The sequence below is a fragment of the Triticum aestivum genome, chromosome 2A (assembly GCF_018294505.1).
Source record: "Triticum aestivum cultivar Chinese Spring chromosome 2A, IWGSC CS RefSeq v2.1, whole genome shotgun sequence".
Classification (NCBI taxonomy): domain Eukaryota; kingdom Viridiplantae; phylum Streptophyta; class Magnoliopsida; order Poales; family Poaceae; genus Triticum; species Triticum aestivum.
In genome coordinates this window covers 594,516,117-594,541,278 of record NC_057797.1, presented here as the reverse complement: position 1 = coordinate 594,541,278, position 25,162 = coordinate 594,516,117, and the positions used below count along the sequence as shown (strand labels likewise).

The 25,162-nt window shown below is 40.4% G+C and overlaps 1 long non-coding RNA gene across 2 annotated transcripts; it reads left to right on the top strand.

Annotated features, from left to right (window-relative positions):
* The first annotated feature begins 6,698 nt into the window (after nucleotides 1-6,698).
* Nucleotides 6,699-10,895, top strand: LOC123189631 (uncharacterized). 2 transcript variants are annotated; one of them, XR_006495915.1, is made up of 6 exons: nucleotides 6,699-7,049; nucleotides 7,125-7,228; nucleotides 7,304-7,368; nucleotides 7,688-7,847; nucleotides 9,522-9,631; nucleotides 10,423-10,895. It is a non-coding gene; the product is annotated as an uncharacterized lncRNA (long non-coding RNA). The 2 variants fall into 2 exon arrangements; XR_006495914.1 differs by having other exon boundaries at nucleotides 10,335-10,895.
* Nucleotides 10,896-25,162: the final 14,267 nt, after the last annotated feature.

Below are 25,162 nucleotides of genomic sequence, written 5' to 3'. Positions count from 1 at the left end.
CAACGGGATTGTTGCCCCCACTATAAAAGGGAGTCCCCTTCCTCCTTCTCACCCACCTCTTCCTCCCCCAAGCTCCATTTATTGCTCAAGGTCCATTAAATACTCCAAGCTTCATTTCTGCCCGATCTATCTCTCTAGCCAATCAAATTTGTTGATTTGCTCGGGAGTGGTTGAGAAGGCCCCGATCTACACTTCCACCAAGGGATTTTCGATTCCCCCAATCATCCCTAGCGGATCTTGTTACTCTTGGGTGTTTGAGCACCCTAGACGGTTGAGGTTACCTCGGAGCCATATTCCATTGTGGTGAAGCTTCGTGGTCTTGTTGGGAGCCTCCGATTAAGTTGTGGAGTTTGTCCCAACCTTGTTTGTAAAGGTTCGGTCGCCGCCTTCAAGGGCATCAATAGTGGAATCACGGCATCTCGCATTGTGTGAGGGCGTGAGGAGAATACGGTGGCCCTAGTGGCTTCTTGGGGAGCATTGTGCCTCCACACCGCTCCAACGGAGACGTACTTCCCCTCAAAAGGAAGGAACTTCGGTAACACATCCTCGTCTCCACCGGTTCCACTCTTGGTTATCTCTTACCTTTACATGACACATTTTTGTCAGTTTGCCATGCTATATTATCGGGCCGTGATCACGTCGGGTGTTGATCACGGGTATATACTATACATATTACACATGATACATGTTGTGACTAAAGTCGGGTCGGCTCGTTGAGTACCCGCGGTTGATTCATGAATTGGGGGCTGAAAGGACATACTTTCCCGACGGCTCTCTGTGTGGATCTTTGTGGCGGAGCGACAGGGCAGCTTGAGACCACCCAGGAGAGAGGTGGGCCTGGCCCTGGTCGGCGTTCGCGATTACTTCAAGATAACACGCTTAATGAGATCTTGGTATTTGATTTGAGTCTGGCCACTGGCCTATACGCACTAACCAACTACGCGGGAACAATTATGGGCACTCGACGTCGTGGTATCAGCCAGAGCCTTTGTGACGTCGGCGACTGAGCAACGCGCGCCGGGTTGGACCGCGTAACGTAACTTCCTTTGTAATGGAGGTTGCTAGGTCTGCTCACCGGCCGCGTACGCAATGTGCAGGTGTGCAATGGGCGATGGGCCCAGACCCCTGTGCCATAGGATTTAGACCGACGTGCTGACCTCTCTGTTGTGCCTAGGTAGGGCTGCGATGTGTTGATCTTTCGAGGTCGGGCATGACCCAGAAAAATGTGTCCGGACAAAGGGGATCGAGCGTGTTGGGAAATATGGTGCACCTCTGCAGGGAAGTTGATCTATTCGAATAGTTGTGTCCCTCGGTAAAAGGACGACCCGGAGTTGTACCTTGACCTTATGACAACTAGAACCGGATATTTAATAAAACACACCCTTCCAAGTGCCAGATACAACCGGTGATCGATCTCTAACAGGGCGACGAGGGGAGGATCACCGGGTAGGATTATGCTATGCGATGATACTTGGTGAACTTATAATCTACTCTCTTCTACATGCTGCAAGATGGAGGTTGCCAGGAGCGTAGTCTTCATAGGACTAGCTATCCCCCTCTTATTCTGGCATTCTGCAGTTCAGTCCATATATACTTCCCTTTTCATTGATATCCATGCATATGTAGTGTAACTCCTTGCTTGCGTGTACTTTGGATGAGTACTCACGGTTGCTTTACTCCCCCTTTTCCCCTTTTTTATACCTGATTGCTGCGACCAGACGATGGAGTTCAGGAGCCAGACGCCACTGTCGATGACGACTGCTACTACTCGGGAGCTGCCTAGTACTACGTGTAGGCCGCTGACGATGACCAGGAGTAGTTTAGGAGGATCCCAGGCAGGAGGCATGCGCCTCTTTCGATCTGTATCCCAGTTTGTGCTAGCCTTCTTAAGGCAAACTTGTCTAACTTATGTCTGTACTCAGATACTGTTGCTTCCGCTGACTCGTCTATGATCGAGCTCTTGTATTCGAGCCCTCGAGGCCCCTGGCTTGTAATATGATGCTTGTATGACTTATTTTATTTGTAGAGTTGTGTTGTGATATCTTCCTGTGCGTCCCTGATCTTAATCGTACACGTTTGCGTGTATGATTAGTGTGCGATCGAATCAAGGGCGTCACAGTGGACAACACTCTTCCCTCTCATTGCTATGCATCACCTAGATAGATCTTGCGTGTGCGTAAGTGCGTTCCCATCAGAACCATTGTACATGCCCTAATGAGTTTTGTGCCAAGAGGAGGACCAGAGTGAGTGTTGGGCTCCACGACGGCCTGAGCACATACAACTCTAGTTATTGACAGTGGCTGGTGCTACTGTGCGACGCTTGGACACCACTTATTCTACGCCCTACTTTGTGGGCTAGGAACCAAGCACACCCTGTTGTGATAGGTTGGCCCATTTAATCTTTGATTTGTTGTATTAATTATTTGATAGATCCTAATTTGACCCACTAATGAGGTGCACTAAATTCTACAATATTTTTCTATTTAATATACTAAAGAAAATGCAAAAATATGGAAAAAAAATTGCAAAAAATGTTTACAAAGATTCTAAACAATCTTCGTGATTTTAAAAATGTTAACAAACTTTAAAAATCTTCAAGATTTTTCAAAAAGGTTCACGATTTTCCTAGCAGAAGTATTCAGGAAGCGTTTTATAATACCATGTGTTGTAAAAAATATTAAAACAAAAAAGGAAGACGCAAAAAATAGATTTTTTTACGAACAAAGATAAAAATAAACAGAAAGGAAAACTAGTCATGTGTTGGCCCATAAAAAACCAACAACAAAACCGACAAATATATCTAAAGGGAAAAAATAATGCCGCATTAGGTCGCCTAATAGGCGGAGGGAAATGGGTTGTCTTGCATTGCGACAACTATTTATTGCATTAAGTGAGACAAGTAGCAGCTCTCGCTGAAGCTTTTCCCCCCTCGTGTCGTATTGGGCCGCCCCATTCACACGCGCATAATCATAAAAAGAGCAGAGGAAATGCAATAAGGAGGGATCAATCCCTAGCCTCTAGGAGATCGCGCGCTGCGCCAACCACTGCGCCCAAGTTCCTTTCGTGATAAGAACTAGGGCGCGTCCTACTTGAGACTACTCCAGCCGTTTTCTTCGGGATTTTTTCTCTTTTTATTATTTTTTATTTTTTATTCTTCATTTTTCTTTCAGTTTTGCATTTTGTTTCTTCTTTTTTTTCTCTTATTTCTTTTGTTTCTAGTTTTGGCTTTCTTTGTTTATTATTCCAACAATTTTTCTAATACATGTCTAACATCTTTCCAATACAAATCCTACATTTTGGAATTACATGGTCAACATTTTTTCTATACATAGTTTTAACATTTTTTTAATACAAGATTAACATTTTTCTAATACATAGTCAACATTTTTCTATACATTTAAAAATAATAATACATGGTCAACATTTCTTGTATAAAGTTTTAACATTTTTTTTTCAAATTCTTGATTAATGATTTTTCAAAAAAATATTAACATGTTTTGAATAACATTTTGTCTATATAATTTAACATTTTCCAAACGTTTGATTAACATTTTGCAAACACTTGTTCAACATTTTTTTTCAAATACTTGATTAACATTTTTATGTATACATGATCAATTTTTTCATCATTTATTTAATACATGGTCAATATTTTTTCTATGCACATTTTAAATTTCAAAAATACTTTATTCAAGTTTTTCAAATACATGTTCAGCATATTTTCAAATGCTTGATTAACATTTTTATACAAATGATCAAAAAATCATCATTGTTTTAATAAGTGATCAACATTTTTTGTGTATAGGTTCAACATTTGTCCGAACGCTTGTTCATTAATTTTCAAATACTTGTTAATTTTTTTAATATTTATTAGACATTTTCACATGATTGTTCAACATTTTTGAAATAATCATTCAACATTCTCGAATACTTATTCAACATTTTTCAAATGTTTTTTGTAGAGTGCTTTTTGTAATAAACATATTTAGAATATGTTTAAGTATAAACAAGAGTACAAAATAAAGGGAAAAAAGTAAAACAGAAAACAAAAATATAAAGGAAAAATGAAAAATATCCCGTGGCCTGCCGCGAGCATCGGCCGGCCCATCTCGATCGCCCCTTCTTCAGTGGTTCTGAAGGCATTTCCTAAACGGCGCCCGTTGCGCCCGATACAGGCATCCACGCAAACGGGCGCACACCCCCGCGCCGTCTTGGGCCGGCCCGTTGAATGCGTTGAATGTGGAGCGCAAAAATTAACGCGAGCTAGCGAGGAATCGAACACAGGATCGCTCGATTGAATGTGGAGCGCACTCACCACCAGGATAAGAATGCGTCTATGTCCAGCTTGTTCTTTCTTTTCTTTTTTAATCTTTATCTAGGTCGTTAGCTGGTCAATTTCTGGGCGTTTTTTCTCTTGTTCCCTTTTCATGTTTCTTTTCTCATTTCTTTTCTTTTCTTCTGTCCTTAAATGCGCCAACTTTTTATCAAATTCGTGAATTTTTTCCAATTTCGATGAACTTTTATAAAAATCGATGAACTTATTTTCATATTCAATGAACTTTTTTCAAATTCAATGAACTATTATCAAAATTGATGAACTTATTTTTCAAAACTTGATGAACATTTTTCAAAATCGATGAACTTATTTTCAAATTCAATGAACTTTTTTCAAATTCAATGACCTGTTATCAAAATCGACGAACTTATTTTTCAAATTTGATGAGTTTTTTTCAAATTCAATGGACTTTTAATCAAATTTGTGAACTTTTTTTCAATTTCGATGAACTTTTTTCAAATTCAATGAACTTTATCGAAATCGCTGAACTTATTTTCAAATTCGGTGATCTTTTTGTCAAATTCAATGAACTTTTTTGAAATTCAATTAATATTTTTTTTAAATCTATGAACATTTTTCAAATCCGATGATTTTTTTCATATTCGATGAACTTTTTCCAAATTCGATGAACATTTTTTCCCAAATTCCATGAATCGTTTTTCCAAGTCGATGAACTTTTTTTCAAAATCAATGAACTTTTTTGCAAAATCGATGAACTTTTTTCAAAATCAATGAAAATTTTATTAAAATCGATTAAACTTTTATAAATTTTGTGATTTTTTTAGAAAAATGGTGAACTAGTTTTCAAAATCGATGAACTTATTTTTCAGAACCAATGAACTTTTGAACTAATTTTCAGATTTTACGTTAATGTTTTCACTGAATAACGGTTAAGTAGAACTATTTCCTAGCTACAGATCAAAAGAACGTATTTTGTCTAGTGGTTCTCGTGTCGGACAGAAAGAAGTGTGAACGGGAGTTCGAAACCCAGTTTTCGCAAGTTTTCTTTCGTTTTTTCGCGTTGTGGTTTTCGGTCGAAACTCACCTGGGCCGGCCCAGTAACGTGCGCTTCGAGCGCCAGACCGCGAAACCGGCGCTGAAGGCGAGATATAGGGACGCCTCATTCTGCACGTCCTTGCAAGTCGCGGCTGCTATTTACCGCGTTGGTCACGGGATAGCGTTGTCACGCGTACCCCAGCTGCGAGCCCTACTTCAATTGGTCCGGCCCAATTTTGGTTTTCTACCAACTGGTTTGTGGAAGTTTCCAGGGTCTTCCCTGAACCGGCCTATTTATATCTTCTCTTTTTCTTTCGGTTTTTCATTTTTTTTTCATTTTTCAAATACGCAACTTTTTTAAACTCATGAACCATTTGCAATTCATGAGGGTTTTCAAGTCTACAAGAGTTCTTTGAAATGCGAGAACAATTTTCAAACTTTGAACATTTTTTGCAATACAGAAACTATTTTTGAATGTATAAAAATTATTTTTAATGCTATGAACCTTTTTGAATAAACAAAGAGTTTTGAAAATTAGGAAAAAATTTTGAAATGCACGAACTTTTTTCTAATTGATGAATATTTTTCGAATTCATGAACAAATTTAGAATCTATGAAGAATTTTCATAAGTAGGGATTTTTTGAAATAACAATAATCTTTTAATTTTTTGTACATTTTTTAATTGATAAGCATTTTATGAAATCCTGTTATTTTTCAATTTCGTAAAGATTTTTGAATTTGTGAATCGTTTCCAATTTTACGAACAGTTTATGAATTTAAGAAATGTTTTGAAATCCTGAACACCTTTTTCGCATGTAAGATTCATGAACAGTTATGGAATAAAAAATAAAAAATAAAGAACAGAAACTAAAAGATAAATAGCGCCCCCCATGGTCCATCGCACTACAGGGCGGGTAGGAGCTCCGCATGCTATTCACTGCATATTTGACCACCGCTCCAGAGAGTTTGCGCCTGAGCGTACATACCGAAAATTGTCAGTTGTTCATTGGTCATCGTTATGCGGCCGTAGATAAATATTTAGATACCTTCGTCGGTGGGCGCACTTCTGAACGAACAAAAATACATTAAGAAAAAATTAAAATCATGAATATTTTAGTGCATTATTTATTTCAAATGCGTTAACATTTTTTAACGTGTCAATATTTATAAAATTTCTGCTAGTTTTATAATTCGGGACATTAATATAAAATTTTGATGTAAAAAAATCATGACCATTTGATTAAATTCGCGAAGTTCTTTCTATCTTTCCCTACTAATAAAGCACGGAGTGCTTCTGGTCGTACGTCGTCGTCACTTTTGCAAAAAAGCCCCACTATTTTCAAGAATTCAACCCGCTGTCCCTGTTTAAGTGGATCGGGGAAAACGATTCGTTTTTGCACAAAACACCCTGTCGTTTGGATTATTCAACCCGCGGTCCGAGCAAATTTGGGTAAAGAAAAAAACACGACCAAAGGAGGAGAACGGGCTCGCCTCCTCTCCCTCTCGCTCAAGTCCTCGCCGCCGCCGCCACCACCCACGCCGGCAGCTTCCGGCGAGCTCTGACGCCGCGCAGCACGCCCCCCAACTCCCCACAGTCCGCTCCTCCCTACCCTCCGGCCAGATTCTCCGCTCCCGGCCTCTACCGCCCGCTCGAAACGCCACCCCCATGGCTAGGGTTTCGGGCAGGGCTTCGCCGGCGCGTCTCCGGCGGCCCAGGTTCGTCCCTCCTTCCTTCTTGGCTGGGATCCACCACCCCTACACCTCACATTCTCTTCATGTCCTCTGCTGCAGATGCAGATGGAGCACGCCATGGGAATTCCCCATCCACCATGGTCGCCGCCATCAAGGGCTTCTTCACGGAGATGTGGAGGACGCCATGGACCTGCAGCTCCAAGGTTCTATCTTGTCCACATCCCCTCCCCTCCCCTTCCCGTCCCTTCCTCATCTCGTTTCCTTCCCTTCCCATGCAGGTCAACAGGGAGGAACCCTAGCCATAAGCACCTCCTCGGATGACGCCTCTGCTACACCAAGATAGGTCAAGCAACCCCCATCTACTCTCTGTCTCTCCCATTAGCACAAGTCCAGTTTTATTTTGAACAAAATTCTGCTACTACACAAACAAGTCCATTAACAGATCTATTTTTATTTAATTGATATCCTTCCAAACACAAACAGTGTATATATGATGTGCTATTTTCATTTTTGTGCTTTTATTTGTAAGCTCATAAAATAGTTACACTAGAAATGCCATGCAAGTTCTTAGTGAGCGAGTGGATTACACTTGTGTAAACCCAAAAGTGGCAGAGGCGAGTTTCCTCTTAAGCTTTGTAATATTCCTTATTTCTTCTTAACAGAGATATATATGATATCTACATGGCTGCTATGCTACTTTTTTTGTGTGATGAATCATTGTGAGTTTCGAAGAAACTTCCAATGTTACCTCCGCCAAGTTTGCCGGCAGAAGAAGCACATCCATTGAGCCGTTCAATGTCGCCTGCGGTGGCTACACCAGAGGTATGTATCCCCTTGAAAGCTAATCAGTTGATAGAAATAGAAGCCCCTATTTCAGTTTATTGTTTCTGAATTGGTGCTACTTCTGATGGCTCTTGTTTCAGTTTATTGTTTCTGAATTTATACTTTGAATTTAGTAGATAGAAGCCCCTGAAATTTGACCCATCTATGTTATGTCACATCCAACAGATAAAATCATATTTTTGTGTGTGTTATGCACCAAGATGGCTTAGCATCAGATGTTACCTATGACAATTTATACTTTGTTTTGTGGAACAATTCATACAAGGGTGCACAATATGGCAAAGTATATACGCAATTCTTGTAATTCTAAAATAATATGTTGCCCAAAACGAACAATTTATGTAGTTGCAAATTTTACTGGAGCGATTTCCACCGAAGGAAGTGATGTTCACAGTCGTAGTTTTATGTTTTGATCTATTTTTCCATCTTTTTTACAAGAGCGAACTCTACATGATGCAAGCTAACTCCCAGAGCTTATACACACTAACTGCTACTGACTCCCAAAGTGAACACATTTTATTGGATAACCGCTGGACATTTAGTGGCTAACTGAACAAAATCGATAATGTGTAAATTACTGAAACAAAAAGTGGACCGAGCACACAACGTTGTACTGGTGTGGTTTTTCAGTCGGCTAGCTTCTACAGTCATCCAAGAGTAACACTAACTGCTGGAGCCAGGGTAGAAAGATAATGAATGAATTCTGATTTACAGAATGATCTTGTTAAAGGGTAGAAAGAGCTTTTGTTCAACTTTTCCCTCGGATGTTGGTTTTACTTGCTGATAGTTAATCCCAATGTAACCTGTTTGTATTCATGTATGTAGGAGCTGATAGGCCTTCTTATTTGACTTGTAGATGCACACCAAGCGTTTTTCTTTTGATGTACTTTACGCACCTATTTGTTCTGGAGATGCTCCTTTTGTGCATTCATTTCAGACATTATTTTATAACTTCCGTCCATTGAGAAATTCTGATTTAGTTGATTTATCTATGCGCTTTGTGTTAAGTAAAGATAACCTTATGTGAAGAACTGAAGATAAGTCAGACAGGGTTACCATAACTTTTGTCCATTCACACAAATGCTGATGGCCGGGTTGTGTTGATCTGATTAGTGTTGGCGGACAATGTAGTTTCCGATTGCTCTTGTTTCAGTTTATTATTTCTGAATTGCCCAGTAGATAGAAGCTCGCTAGATTATGGTGATTAGTCCAACGTTGTTGGATATTTCTTCAATCAACATCAATCTGTGTAACCTTTCATTGGATGTAGGCCACTGGTACCTGCTGCTTTTCTGATAATAGTAAACTCCAGGAGTTCTCAGTTTATACATACTTTCATAGATTTGTACAGTTCAGACAAGTAATACTAAATTGCTATAATTTTTTGATTTGTGATAGTGACCACCTGCGCATCGTCTCTGTGGCAGCTGTGTGTCGTGGCATACATACTTAAACTCTGAACTCTATTCAATGGTGTTGTAAAAACATTGGCTCATAGGTTTTGTTAGTAACTATTATTCAGAACATTTTCTTTTAACTCAAAGTCATTTGTGATTCACATCGAGAGTGTGGAGGGTTTAAGTCCAGAAATACTAGCTGACTGCCAATGAATTAATGATTAGACATTTTTAATCCTATTTACTTGTCCTCTAGGGTAACCATGGTAGCATCTTGAGCCCAAGAACAGTGTTACTGCCATTTAACGCCGCGATGTTTTAGCTCCAGGAATTTGGACCCTCCTGCGATAAGAATCAGTTGAAAAGGTTGGTCTATGCTACTTCTCTAAGGATGATTAGATGTGCTTTGTTGTTAATTGTAGTGATAGTGACTATGATTGAATTGGTAAGATGACAAATTGACAGTTATTGCTTGATGATCTTACTCTTTTTCGTCACATTGCATACTTCTTAGATGGGAATCATCGAATGTATACATATATGACAGTTATAACTTATAGGGGGGACACCGTATTAACTGTATTTTATTCCTGATTGAGCAATCTTATAGGGGGGGGGATTATTTCTTTATACATCTGGCATCAATTTGTTCCTTATGAGGAAGATTTTCATGTGGTAGTCATATGCTTTGCGTGCAACTGTTTGTATGCTGCAAACCTGGGTTGTGCAGGCAGCATCTGGTTTCTTCATTTGCTATTTTTATGTAGTTATGTTCTCGAAAGCAATTAAATTTTTCATCTTGCACCTGAGACAAACCTAGAATCTAGATCACAAGGGAAATATGATGTGAATCACTTTTTCTATTGTTTCTAAAGTTAGTTATGGTCGTCAGAATTTATTAAGCATCATATCTTTGATATGGCGGTCTACCTTTCCAAAAAGTTGTAGAAATTCTCACTTATTCTGCTTCAAGATGCTATAAGACTAGCTTAATCTGTAGCAAAGAACATTTTCTTACTTAACCTTAGTTTCACTCTGAACTAAATGTGTGTTTTCATCCTTTTTACAGGAAAATTCGTGCAACAGGGATTTGACCCTAAACTCTTTTGATTATACAAACTACAAAGTGATCTAATTTCCATTTTCTCCCTATGCAGTCAATCAAAAGTCTTATTGGCACTTCTTGCTGCTACTACATTCATGATGACCACTGTGTCAAGCCTTCCAAGTATCTGCTCTCCTGATGTTTACACAAGGGAGACGCTACTAAGGAAGCAGAACATGGAGAAGTTTTCTTGATGTTTACACAAGGGAGATGATACTAAAGAAGCAGATCGCGAAGAAGTTTCAATGAATTAGAGAGTTATAGATGCCAGCTGGTCCTCTACATATCTGTTACCTGATAAAAATAAGAAAAATGCATGTGCTGCATTCATTAAGGCTAATAGCTCTCAATTTTGCCAATGGTAATGGGCTGTTGGGTATCAACCGAATGACAATAGTGGCCTGAGGGGTGGTAACATGGTTGCCTCTTGCGGAATAGCCATTTAGATATTATTTTGTTGTGTAATCTTAATCTCCATCCAAATCATATTTAATTTGTATGTTAATCTTCTCCTGGTGGAACGCATGGGCATGTTTCCTATACCATATGTGTATGATTTAAAATCAATAAGCAACTCAAGAAGTGGGTCCTAGGAAGGAGAGAGAAGGAATTAAAAGGAGCAAATTCGGCTATTATATAAGCAGAAAGGAAATAAAATGTTCCACTCATAAGGAAAGATAAGGAATAAAAAGGAGTAAATTTGGCTCTTATAAAGCAGAAAGGAAAGAAACATAAATTTCGATTGTACTATCATGAGCGAGAAGGAAAGAGAGGGAGTAAAATTCGCTCTTAAAGGAATGGAATTATGAGGAAAAGAGTTAAAGAATGATGCTGTTGTTGGCTGTGAATGGGCTGAGACGAGGGACCAATTAAAATAAATGAGCATCATCGGTTGCACCTGCACATATTCAATGGCCCTCCTCTTCTCACATTCACATACAAAAGGTTGGCTGGCACCTTCATATTTTTGATAATGTTTGTTTGAATCTTCTGTGGGTTATTATGCTTGGCCACGTTTATATTACATCCAATATTATGTGTACTCATTTGATGTAAGGTTATTTTTAATAACTTTAATATTCAGTTTTTTTGTCGGATGAATTGATGAACCGGCGGTCCAACCGGTGACAGCCGCAATGGTTCGGTTGCCTGTTCGGTTCTTAAAAATTTCGATGGCCGTGGAGGAAGAATACGACATAGTTCGCTGCCGGAAACATGCCCAAGTTCATGATAGAGACAAAGAAGGTGATTGTTCAACATCCTACAAATCCGTTTGCATTTAAATATTTTGAATGTAAAAAATGGATTATTTATTAAACTTTTAAAAAGTATACAACAATTTCACCATCTGTACATCCCATTGAGAATACACACACCACTCCTTTTCCACCCGGTGATAGTACAAGTGGAAGGACACGCCATCGAAGGACATGACTATGACTTTCTCAGTTCTATTCTACATAGTCCAGACAACAACAATCTGATTTTTAAATGCAGACACACAGAGTGTGTTGTTTTTAAGAGAAAGACTATTTCAAATTGTTTTTGGTCTGAAAAAGGTTCACCATTTTTATATTCAATATTTCCAAAAAATGTATCAAATTGTTTTTTAAATGGTTGCATTTAAAAATGTTCTATTTAAAAAAAACTCAATATTTTTTAAAAACATGTGTTAAAAATGATGATATTAGAAAACCCTCATTTATAAAAATTATCAGAAATTAAATTTTTTTACTTTCTAAAAAGAAAAAAAATCATGTTTTCGCAAAAAATGAAAAATAAAACCAACTGACAGACAATTCCATGCACAACTACTCTTTCATCAAATGAAGGACGTTTTGCTCTAAAAAGGAAAAACAAATGAAGGACGTTAAGGTGGCTTCTTCACATCCACACATCTTACTCCAACGGCACACACAAAGCAGATTTTGTGATTTTTTTTGGTCCGTTGCATCGCACGGGCATTTGTACTAGTAAATAATAAACATGCATACTATTTTGACTCTTTTTGCGGGAACTCTATATTTCCTTTTCGTTTCCTAAAAAGCAGACAACTCTAGGTGTTTTTCTTCCATGAAGCACCTATTAAGCTGGCCCACATAGACCATGCATGAGCTGTTCGCCGCTATTTTATAATTAACACGGTGAAATCCTATTCTCCGTATCCTACCTACGAGCCGCACCTGTGTCTTGCTTTACATTTGTTTTAACTGAGAAGAGTTCACATTAGATCAAAAAAGAAAAACCGAGGAGAGTTCACTCCCACCTCTTCAGATCGTGACAAGTGGCGCGCTACATGTGTCATTTTTTCGTAGATTCGTTTATTCAAAATGTTTTATCTCTTAAATCATATGTCTAAATTTTAAACTGTTTTCGCTGTTAAATTCCTTGCAGCAAGATATTCAAAACTAGATCCAATATTGATAGATTTTAAAGAACTTTTTTTCATAAAAAAACTGAACCGGGACCATGGTTTTTTTCCTTTCCGAAAAAGGCACGCCCGTGCCTCTCACGGATGCAAAACCATGCCTATAACGGATGAAAAAAAATAAAAACACGTTTTTTCCGTTTTACGAGAGGCACGCGGAAGAAAAAATATATAGAGAACACATTTTTTTTGTCTTTGAGAGGCACGGCCGTGCCTCTTGCGAAACCATGCCCCTCGCGGAAGCAAAACCGTGTCTCCGGTGAAAGAAAAAGAAATAGAAAACACATTTTTTTCAGTTTCCGAGAGGCGCGGCCATGACTCGCGGAGTGTAAGTGCATCTAGTGCCACCCCTAGTTGGTTTTGGAGTATTGACGACAAACCTGGTTGAGGGACTAATGTGTTTGTGAGAATTGCAGGATAACACATGTAGAAGTCCCTCATTGATTCGGTTTTCCTATCAGAGATGACCCCTAAAAATGTATGAAGACATTGAAGTCAAAGGTGGGATGTGAAGACATTCACATTGAAGACTATGACAAAAGAAGACATCGTGTAAAGACTATGGAGCGCGAAGACTTAGTTGTTTCGTCGTTCTTTTTTCTTCTTCGTTGAGTCATAAGAACCACCGTATTGTTAAGTGGGGTCCAAGAGAACCAGTCAGAATGACTGAAGTGATGCTTAACCAAAATTCTATGTCTTCGAGCGAAGACTATGAGAACAAATCTTATCCAGAGTTGGATAAGTCAGCTTTGCTTGTAGCCCAAGTAAAGTTGCCATGTGTGTTTGAAATCTGACCGTTGGAACACGTGTCAGTTTCTTCATGACCTAGGGTCATTTCGAACAAATCAGGTCGGCTTGCCTAGTGGCTATAAATAGCCCACCCCCTACAACCATAAATGGTTGGCTGCTCAGAGTTAGTGTATGGCTTTTGTCGTTTGAGAGCGACCCACCTCGAAGCCTTTGAGAGAGAATTCCTTGCGAGGATAAAGCCCTAAACACCCAGAGCCAAAGAGTGTTAGACATCACTTAAGTCTTCCTGTCTGTGTGATCTGAAGACTTATTACACTTGAGGACTGTGAATCCTCCAACCGGTTAGGCATCACGTTCTAAGCATCCAAGAGTCATTGTGGATTGCCGGTGAACAAAGTTTGTGAAGGTTTAGTAGTCTGCCTTGAAGACTTACCAGAGTGATTGGGCGAGGACTGGGTGTCCTTAGCTCAAGGGGAATAAGGTAAAGACATGGTCTTCTGAGTTGAATCTCAGCCTCTCTAACCAGACGTACAGTTGTCACAGCAACTGGAACTGGTCCAACAAATCATTGCCTTCAACGAGTCACTGGTTCTATCCTTCCCATCTCTTTATTTACAGTTGGTCCTTGTGAAGTCATTGTCTGTTTGCATTATATTTTGTCTTCACTGAGTGACTGCTTGTTCTGATCGACTTCATACTATCTTCCTACCTGATCTATACTACCTAGCTGCCATTAGTCGTTGTGCTTTCACTTCATTGAATACTTGACTATGATTTGCTTAGTGTAGTCTATCTTTCGCTGCATGGTAATAGGTTTATTTTTATCGTTTGTCTTCGAAACTTCCATGTTTTGAAGACTTTCTTAAAAATCGCCTATTCACCCCCCTCTAGTCGATCACTAGCACTTTCAATTGGTATCAGAGCAAGGTACTCCCTTGTTCTGTGTGATTCGTTTTAACCACCTGGAGTTTTAACTATGTCAACTGCAGGGATAATCAAAGTCTCCGCTGCGTGCCTAGTCTTTGATGGAACTGAATATCCCTACTGGAAGAATAAGATGCGCATGCATCTTGAAGCCATTGATATCGACCTCTGGTATGTCGTCAAGAATGGTGTTCCCAAGGCTGGTGAAGGTGTCAGCGCTGCTGATGTCAAGAAGTTCGTTCAACTGGACTCCACTGCCAAGAACATCATTTGTGGTCATCTGACCAAAGGACAGTATGGTTGTGTGAGTGCTTTGAAAACATCTAAGCTAGTCTGGGACTAGCTCTCCAAGGTCAACGAAGGCGTCTTAACCCAGAGAGATCAAAGAATCAGTGTCCTTCGCAACCTTTTCAACCGCTTCAAGAGAAACGACAATGAGAATGTTCAGCTCACGTTTGATCGACTCACTGACATCACAAATGAACTTCAAGCCCTTGGCGCTACTGAGATCACCAAGCATGAAGTCGTCAAGACACTCCCGAGGTCACTTGACAGCTCGTTTGACACCCTAGCCTGATGATTCAAGAATGTCCTGATTTCAAGACACTCGATCCGTCTGACATACTTGAAAGGCTCAACACACATGAGTTTCAGCTTTCTGAGAAAAGGGACATCTACGGTCCCAACTATGGGAGAACTCGTGCCCTGAAGGCAAAAGTTGTCTCCTCATCTGAAGAAAAATCTAACAGCAGTTCTGATGATCCTGAAGACTGGAAAGGAGCTTGCTATGCTTGTGAAGAAGTTTCAAAAATTCACCAAGATGAAAGGCTTCAGAAAGTCTTCACGATCAAGCTCAAGGAATGATGAAGTTTCTGCTCATGACTACAAGAAGAGAACATGCCACAAGTGCAAGAAACCTGGCCACTACATCTCTGAGTGTCCGTAGTGGGACAATGAGAACAAGAAGAAGAATAAGAAGAAGAGCAAGGAGTATGATTTGATGACAAGAAGAAGAAGAAATACTCAAAGTCTTCTTCCAAGTCCTCCTCAAAGTCTTCAGCACACAAGAAGAGCTCATCTGGAAAGGCTCGTGCGTTCGTTGGCAAGGAAATGGATTCAGAGGAGGAGTCCACTTCTGAGGAGGCGGAGGTGGAGTCTGAGGAGGAGTCCGATTCTAGCGTTGCAAGTCTGGCTACAGCATACGTTGCCAAGTCCATCTTCAACACTAAAGACCATGGCTTCATCGCCGACGCCGATGCAAATGACAAGGACTACTCCGCTCCCACCTACTGCTTCATGGCACGCGGTGCCAAGGTAAACACACGCACTACTCACTATCAAACATCCAGTGAAGATGACTCTGATTGTGGTTCCAAACCCAGCTACAAATTGCAACTGAACAACAGAAAGCTATGTAACATATTCAAAAACTATTAGACAAAAGCGATGACCTGTTAGACGCTGAAATGACTCGATCTCAGTCCTTAATTGAAGACATAAAAAATTGTCATGTTAAGTATGAGGAACTTGAAAGTCGTCATGAAACGCTCTCAACAACTCATGAAAAGCTTTCCTATGATTATCTTCAAAGGAAGCAAGATCTTGAGAAATTGAGAGCGGCTCGTGAAGATCTTCAAAAGGAAAATGAGTTACTTCGCGCCAAACAGATCAGTTCCGCTCAGGAAGGATTTGAACCACCATGTCTTAAATGCATTGAGCGTGACAACGCTACTTCTGTTGCTGGATGTTCTACTGCTGCTACTATTGCAATATTTTCAACTGTTGATGTAGTAACTAACCCCTCTGCTGAGGATACCACTACTATTGCTGATGAAAATGCTAGCTTGAAGACATTGCTTGAAATAGAGATGTACAAAAGTCTCAAAGGGCATCAGACACTATGTGATGTCCTCAAAAGGCAGATCCCGAACCGAAACCCTAGGAAAGAGGGTCTTGGGTTCGAAAGGAAAATGAATACTGATGGCTCTTACTAGAAACCTGAGCAGTACCCCAAAACCACATGGGTTGCTGCAAAGGAACCTTCAGTGGATCCATCCACCCTGTCTGGCTTCACTTGTGCTAATCCCATTGTTATTGATGAATCTTTTGATGCAAACTATAAACTGTTTAAGAATCAGAATGGTGAAGTGTTTGCCAGGTATATTGGTACTAACTGCAGGAATGGGCCACCTATGAAGAAAGTCTGGGTGCCAAAAAAATGGTTGGAGAATCTTCCTGTGAATGTCGTCATGACATCACAAGTGAAGAAGACAAACCCCAGACCACAGGCTTCATATGGTCCAAAGGCTTCATACAGACAAAGGATTCACCTGAGTCGCATTAACGCAAATGTTTTGCAGGGAAACCATACTCAGGCCTATGAATATGAGCGCGTTTCATCAAACCGCCATGTTGATAAGACCAAGAACTACTCTGCTTATTCCTATGAGTACTATTGTCCACCTGCAAGACTATTTGCTAGGGCTCCAAAGCCAAAGTTCTCAGATGCTGCACTTAGACTCATTTCTTCGAAGCCACCCTTGAAGATGTGGGTGGCTAAGAAAGCTTAACTCTCTTTTGCAGGAAAGGGTCTCCAGCCGAAAATCAAATTCGTCTAAAGCTATTGTTGGGGACCTTAAACATCTTGTAGGGCGCAAGATCAAATGCCCAAATGGTCTTATCATGTATTTTGTTCCTGAGTCGCTTGCTACTTGCCCTATCAGTCCTAACCTGGATCTAAGCTTTCATAATCCGCTTGCTCGTCAAATGTTTATGAAGGAAATATGCCCTAGAGGCAATAATAAAGTTATTATTTATTTCCTTAATTCATGATAAATGTTTATTATTCATGCTAGAATTGTATTAACTGGAAACATAATACATGTGTGAATACATAGACAAACAAAGTGTCACTAGTATGCCTCTACTTGACTAGCTCGTTAATCGAAGATGGTTATGTTTCCTAACCATAGACATGTGTTGTCATTTGATTAACGGGATCACATCATTAGGAGAATGATGTGATTGACATGACCCATTCCATTACCTTAGCACCCGATCGTTTAGTATGTTGCTATTGCTTTCTTCATGACTTATACATGTTCCTATGACTATGAGATTATGCAACTCCTGTTTGCCGGAGGAACACTTTGTGTGCTACCAAACGTCACAACGTAACTGGGTGATTATAAAGGAGCTCTACAGGTGTCTCCAAAGATACATGTTGGGTTGGCGTATTTCGAGATTAGGATTTGTCACTCCGATTATTGGAGAGGTATCTCTGGGCCCTCTCGGTAATGCACATCACATAAGCCTTGCAAACATTGCAACTAATGAGTTAATTGCGAGATGATGTATTATGAAATGAGTAAAGAGACTTGCCGGTAACGAGATTGAACTAGGTATTGAGATACCGACAATCGAATCTCGGGCAAGTAACATACCGATGACAAAGGGAACAACGTATGTTGTTATGCGCTCTGACCGATAAAGATCTTCGTAGAATATGTGGGAGACAATATGAGCATCCAGGTTCCGCTATTGGTTATTGACCGGAAACGTGTCTCGGTCATGTCTACATTGTTCTCGAACCCGTAGGGTCCGCACGCTTAAGGTTTCGATGGCAGTTATATTATGAGTTTATGAGTTTTGATGTACCGAAGGAGTTCGGAATCCCGGATGAGACCGGGAACATGACGAGGCTCGAAATGGTCGAGACGTAAAGATCGATATATTGGACGACTATATTCGGACATCGGAAAGGTTCCGAGTGATTCTCGTATTTTCAGAGGTACCAGGAAGTTATGGGAATACGAGGAAGAAGCAATGGGCCTTAATGGGCCTTAGTGGGAAGGACCAGGAGGTGGCGCGCGCCCCTCCCAAGCCCAGTCCGAATTGGACAAGGGGTTTGGGGCGCGGCCCCTCTCTCCCTTCCTTCCCCTCTTCCCCCCTTTCCCCCCTTCTCCTAGTTGGACTAGGAAAGGACGAAACCTACTCCAACTAGGAGTAGGAATCCTACTTCCTGGCGCGCCCCTCCTAGGGCCGGCCTCCTCCCCCTTGCTCCTTTATATACGGGGGCAGGGGGCACCTCTAGACACACAAGTTGATCTCCAAGATCGTTCTCTTAGACGTGTGCGGTGCCCCCCTCCACCATAGTCCTCGATAATATTGTAGCGGTGCTTAGGCGAAGCCCTGCGACGGTAGAACATCAAGATCGTCACCACGCCGTCGTGCTGACGAAACTCTTTCCCGACACTTTGCTGGATCGGAGTCTGGGGATCGTCATTGAGCTGAACGTGTGCTAGAACTCGGAGGTGCCATAGTTTCGGTGCTTGATCGGTCGGGCCGTGAAGACGTACGACTACATCAACCGCGTTGTGCTAACGCTTCCACTGTCAGTCTACGAGGGTACGTAGATCATACTCTCCCCTCTCGTTGCTATGCATCACCATGATCTTGCGTGTGCGTAGGATTTTTTTTGAAATTACTCCGTTCCCCAACAGTGGCATCCAAGCCTAGGTTTTATGCATTGATGTTGTGCACGAGTAGAACACAAGTGAGTTGTGGGCGATATAAGTCATACTGCTTACCAGCATGTCATACTTTGGTTTGGCGGTATTGTTGGATGAAGCGGCCCGGACCGACATTATGCGTAAGCTTACGCGAGACTGGTTCTACCGACGTGCTTTGCACACAGGTGGCTGGCGGGTGTCAGTTTCTCCAACTTTAGTTGAACCAAGTGTGGCTACGCCCGGTCCTTACGAAGGTTAAAACAACACCAACTTGACAAACTATCGTTGTGGTTTTGATGTGTAGGTAAGAACGCTAAGCCCGTAGCAGCCACGTAAAACTTGCAACAACAAAGTAGAGGACGTCTAACTTGTTTTTGCAGGGCATGTTGTGATATGATATGGTCAAGACGTGATGAGATATAAGTTGTTGTATGAGATGATCATGTTTTGTTGAAGTTATCGACAACTGGCAAAATCCTTATGGTTGTATCTCTATTGCATAAGATGCAAGTGCCCAATAATTGCTTTACTTTATCGCTATGCGATAGCAATAGTTGCAAGAGCAATTGTTGGCGAGACGACCATGTGACGACACATTGATATAGATCAAGATGATGGAGATCATGGTGTCATGCCGGTGACGATATAGATCATGATAGTACTTTCGAGATAGAGATGAAAGGCGCAAGATGATGATGGACATATCATGTCACATATTTTGACTGCATATGATGTGTATCTTTTATACATCTTATTTTTTCTTTGTTTGACTGTAGCATTTTAAGATGATCTCTCACTAATTATCAAGAAGTGTTCTCCCTGAGTATGCACCGTTGCGAAAGTTCTTTGTGCTGAGACACCACATGATGATCAGGTGTGATAGGCTCTACGTTCAAATACAACGGGTGCAAAACAGTTGCACACGCGGAATACCCAGGTTATACTTGACGAGCCAAGCATATACAGATATGGCCTCGGAACACGGAGACCGAAAGGTCGAGCGTGAATCATATAGTAGATATGATCAACATAGTGATGTTCACCATTGAAACTACTCCATCTCACGTGATGATCGGACATGGTTTAGTTGATTTGGATCACGTGATCACTTAGAGGATTAGAGGGATGTCTATCTAAGTGGGAGTTCTTAAGTAATATGATTAATTGAACTTTAATTTATCATGAACTTAGTCCTGGTAGTATTAGCATATCTATGTTGTAGATCAATAGCTCGCGTTTAGCTCCCCTGTTTTATTTTTGATATGTTCCTAGAGAAAATTAAATTGAAAGATGTTAGTAGCAATGATGCAGATTGGATCCGTGATCTGAGGATTATCCTCATTGCTGCACAGAAGAATTATGTCCTTGATGCACCGCTAGGTGACAGACCTATTGCAGGAGCAGATGCAGACGTTATGAACGTTTGGCTAGCTCAATATGATGACTACTTGATAGTTTAGTGCACCATGCTTAACGGCTTAGAATCGGGACTTCAAAGACGTTTTGAACGTCATGGACCATATGAGATGTTCCAGGAGTTGAAGTTAATATTTCAAGCAAATACCCGAGTTGAGACATATGAAGTTTCCAACAAGTTCTATAGCTAAAAGATGGAGGAGAATCACTCAACTAGTGAGCATGTGCTCAGATTGTCTGGGTACTACAATCGCTTGAATCAAGTGGGAGTTAATCTTCCAGATAAGATAGTGATTGACAGAATTCTCTAGTCACCATCACCAAGTTAGTAGAACTTCGTGAGGAACTATAGTATGCAAGGGATGATGAAAACGACTCCTGAGCTTTTCATGATGATGAAATCGATGAAGGTAGAAATCAAGAAAGAGCATCAAGTGTTGATGGTTGACAAGACCACTAGTTTCAAGAAAAGGGCAAAGGGAAGAAGGGGAACTTCAAGAAGAACGGCAAGCAAGTTGCTACTCAAGTGAAGAAGCCCAAATCTGATCCTAAGCCTGAGACTAAGTGCTTCTACTGCAAAGGGACTGGTCACTGGAAGCGGAACTACCCCAAGTGATTGGCAGATAAGAAGGATGGCAAAGTGAACATAAGAATATTTGATATACATGTTATTGATGTATGCTTTACTAGTGTTTATAGCAACCCTCAGTATTTGATACTAGTTCAGTTGCTAAGATTAGTAACTCGAAACAGGAGTTGCAGAATAAATAGAGACTAGTTAAGGGTGAAGTGACAATGTGTGTTGGAAGTGGTTCCAAGATTGATATGATCATCATCGCACACTCCCTATACTTTCGGGGATTAGTGTTGAACCTAAATAAGTGTTATTTGGTGTTTGCATTGAGCATGAATATGATTTGATCATGTTTATTGTAATACGGTTATTCATTTAAGTAAGAGAATAAATTGTTGTTCTGTTTACATGAATAAAACCTTATATGGTTACACACCCAATGAAAATAGTTCGTTGGATCTCGATCGTAGTGATACACATAATCATAATATTGAAACCAAAAGATGCAAAGTTAATAATGATAGTGCAACTTATTTGTGGCACTGCCGTTTAGGTCATATTGGTGTAAAGCGCATGAAGAAACTCCATGCTGATGGGCTTTTGGAATCACTTGATTATGAATCAGTTGATGCTTGCGAACCATGCCTCATGGGCAAGATGACTAAGACTCTGTTCTTCGGAACAATGGAGCGAAGCAACAGATTTGTTGGAAATCATACATACTGATGTATGTGGTCCGATGAATATTGAGGCTCGCGACAGGTATCATTATTTTCTGATCTTCACAGATGATTTGAGCAGATATGAGTATATCTACTTGATGAAACATAAGTCTGAAACATTTGAAAAGTTCAAAGAATTTCAGAGTGAAGTGGAAAATCATCGTAACAAGAAAATAAAGTTTCTATGATCTGATCGTGGAGAAGAATATTTGAGTTACGAGTTTGGTCTTCAGTTAAAACAATGTGAAATAGTTTCACTACTCACGCCACCTGGAACACCACAGCATAATGGTGTGTCCAAACGTTGTAACTGTACTTTATTGGATATAGTGCAATCTATGATGTTTCTTACCGATTTACCACTATCGTTTTTGGGGTTATGCATTAAAGACAGATGCATTCACGTTTAAAAGGGCACCATCTAAGTCCGTTGAGACGACACTATCTGAACTGTGGTTTGGCAAGAAACCAAAAGTTGTCGTTTCTTAAAGTTTGGGATTGTGATGCTTATACGAAAAAGTTTCATCCCGAGAAGCTCAAACCCAAATCGGAGAAATATGTCTTCATAGGATACCCAAAGGAGACTGTTGGGTACACCTTCTATCATAGATCCGAAGGCAAGACATTCGTTGCTAAGAATGGATCCTTTCTAGAGAAGGAGTTTCTCTCGAAAGAAGTGAGTGGGAGGAAAGTAGAACTTGATAAGGTAATTGTACCTTCTCCCTTATTGGAAAGTAGTTCATCACAGAAATCTGTTCCTGTGACTACTACACCAATTAGTGAGGAAGCTAATGATGATGATCATGTAACTTCAGATCAAGTTACTACCGAATCTCGTAGGTTAATCGGAGTGAGATCCGCACCAGAGTGGTACAATAATCTTGTTCTGGAGGTCATGCTACTTGACCATGACGAACCTATGAACTATGAGGAAGCGATGATGAGCCCAGATTCCGCAAAATGGCTTGAGGCCATGAAATCTGAGATAGGATCCATGTATGAGAACAAAGTATGGACTTTGGTTGACTTGCCCATTGTTCAGCAAGCCATTGAGATTAAATGGATCTTCAAGAGGAAGACGAACGCTGATAGTAGTGTTACTATCTACAAAGCTAGAATTGTCGCAAAAGGTTTTCGACAAGTTCAAGGGATTGACTACGATGAGACCTTCTCACCCGTAGCGATGCTTAAGTCTGTCCGAATCATGTTAGCAATTACCGCATTTCATGATTATGAAATTTGGCAAATGGATAAACAAAATTGCATTCCTTAATGGATTTATTAAAGAAGAGTTGTATATGATGCAACCAGAAGGTTTTGTCAATCCTAAAGATGTTAACAAAATGTGCAAGCTCCAGCGATCCATCTATGGACTGGTGCAAGCATCTCGGAGTTGGAATATACGCTTTGATAAGTTGATCAAAGCATATAGTTTTATACAGACTTGCAGTGAAGCCTGTATTTACAAGAAAGTGAGTGGGAGCACTACAGCATTTCTGATAAGTATATGTGAAAGACATATTGTTGATCGAAGATAATGTAGAATTATTCTGCAAAGCATAAAGAAATGTTTGAAAGAAGTTTTTCAAAGAAAGACCTCGGTGAAGCTGCTTACATATTGAGCATCGAGATCTATAGAGATAGATCAAGATGCTTGATAAGTTTTTTCAATGAGTACATACCTTGACAAGATTTTGAAGTAGTTCAAAATGGAACAGTAAAAGAAAGAGTTCTTGCCTGTGTTACAAGGTGTGAAATTGAGTAAGACTCAAAGCCCGACCACGGCAGAAGATAGAAAGAGAATGAAAGTCATTCCCTATGCCTCAGCCATAGATTCTATAAAGTATGTCATGCTGTGTACTAGATCTATTGTATACCTTACACTGTTTTTCGCAAGGGAGTACAATAGTGATATAGGAGTAGATCACTGGACAACGGTCAAAATTATCCTTAGTGGAATAAGGATATGTTTCTCGATTATGGACATGACAAAAAGGTTCGTCGTAAAGGGTTACGTCGATGCAAATTTTGACACTGATCTAGATCACTCTAAGTCTCGATCTAGATACATACTGAAAGTGGGAGCAATTAGCTAGAGTAGCTCCATGCAGAGCATTGTTGACATAGAAATTTGCAAAATACTTATGGATCTGAATGTGGCAGACCCGTTGACTAAACTTCTCTCACAAGCAAAACATGATCACACCTTAGTACTCTTTGGGTGTTAATCACATAAACAATGTGAACTAGATTACTGACTCTAGTAAACCCTTTGGGTATAGGTCACATGACGATGTGAACTATGGGTGTTAATCACATGGTGATGTGAACTATTAGTGTTGAATCACATGGCGATGTGAACTAGATTATTGACTCTAGTGCAAGTGGGAGACTGAAGGAAATATGCCCTAGAGGCAATAATAAAGTTATTATTTATTTCCTTATTTCATGATAAATGTTTATTATTCATGCTAGAATTGTATTAACCGGAAACATAATACATGTGTGAATACATAGACAAACAAAGTGTCACTAGTATGCCTCTACTTGACTAGCTCATTAATCGAAGATGGTTATGTTTCCTAACCATAGACATGTGTTGTCATTTGATTAACGGGATCACATCATTAGGAGAATGATGTGATTGACATGACCCATTCCATTAGCTTAGCACCCGATCGTTTAGTATGTTGCTATTGCTTTCTTCATGACTTATACATGTTCCTATGACTATGAGATTATGCAACTCCCGTTTGCCGGAGGAACACTTTGTGTGCTACCAAACGTCACAACGTAACTGGGTGATTATAAAGGAGCTCTACAGGTGTCTCCAAAGGTACATGTTGGGTTGGCGTATTTCGAGATTAGGATTTGTTACTCCGATTGTCGGAGAGGTATCTCTGGGCCCTCTCGGTAATGCACATCACATAAGCCTTGCAAGCATTGCAACTAACGAGTTAGTTGCGAGATGATGTATTACGAAACGAGTAAAGAGACTTGCCGGTAATGAGATTGAACTAGGTATTGAGATACCGACAATCGAATCTCGAGCAAGTAACATACCGATGACAAAGGGAACAACGTATGTTGTTATGCGGCCTGACCGATAAAGATCTTCGTAGAATATGTGGGAGCCAATATGAGCATCCAGGTTCCGCAATTGGTTATTGACCGGAAACGTGTCTCGGTCATGTCTACATTGTTCTCGAACCCGTAGGGTCCGCACGCTTAAGGTTTCGATGGCAGTTATATTATGAGTTTTGATGTACCGAAGGAGTTCAGAGTCCCGGATGAGATCGTGGACATGACGAGGAGTCTCGAAATGGCCGAGACGTAAATATCGATATATTGGACGACTATATTCGGACATCAGAAAGGTTCTGAGTGATTCGGGTATTTTCGGAGGTACCGGGAAGTTATGGGAATACGAGGAAGAAGCAATCGGCCTTAATGGGCCTTAGTGGGAA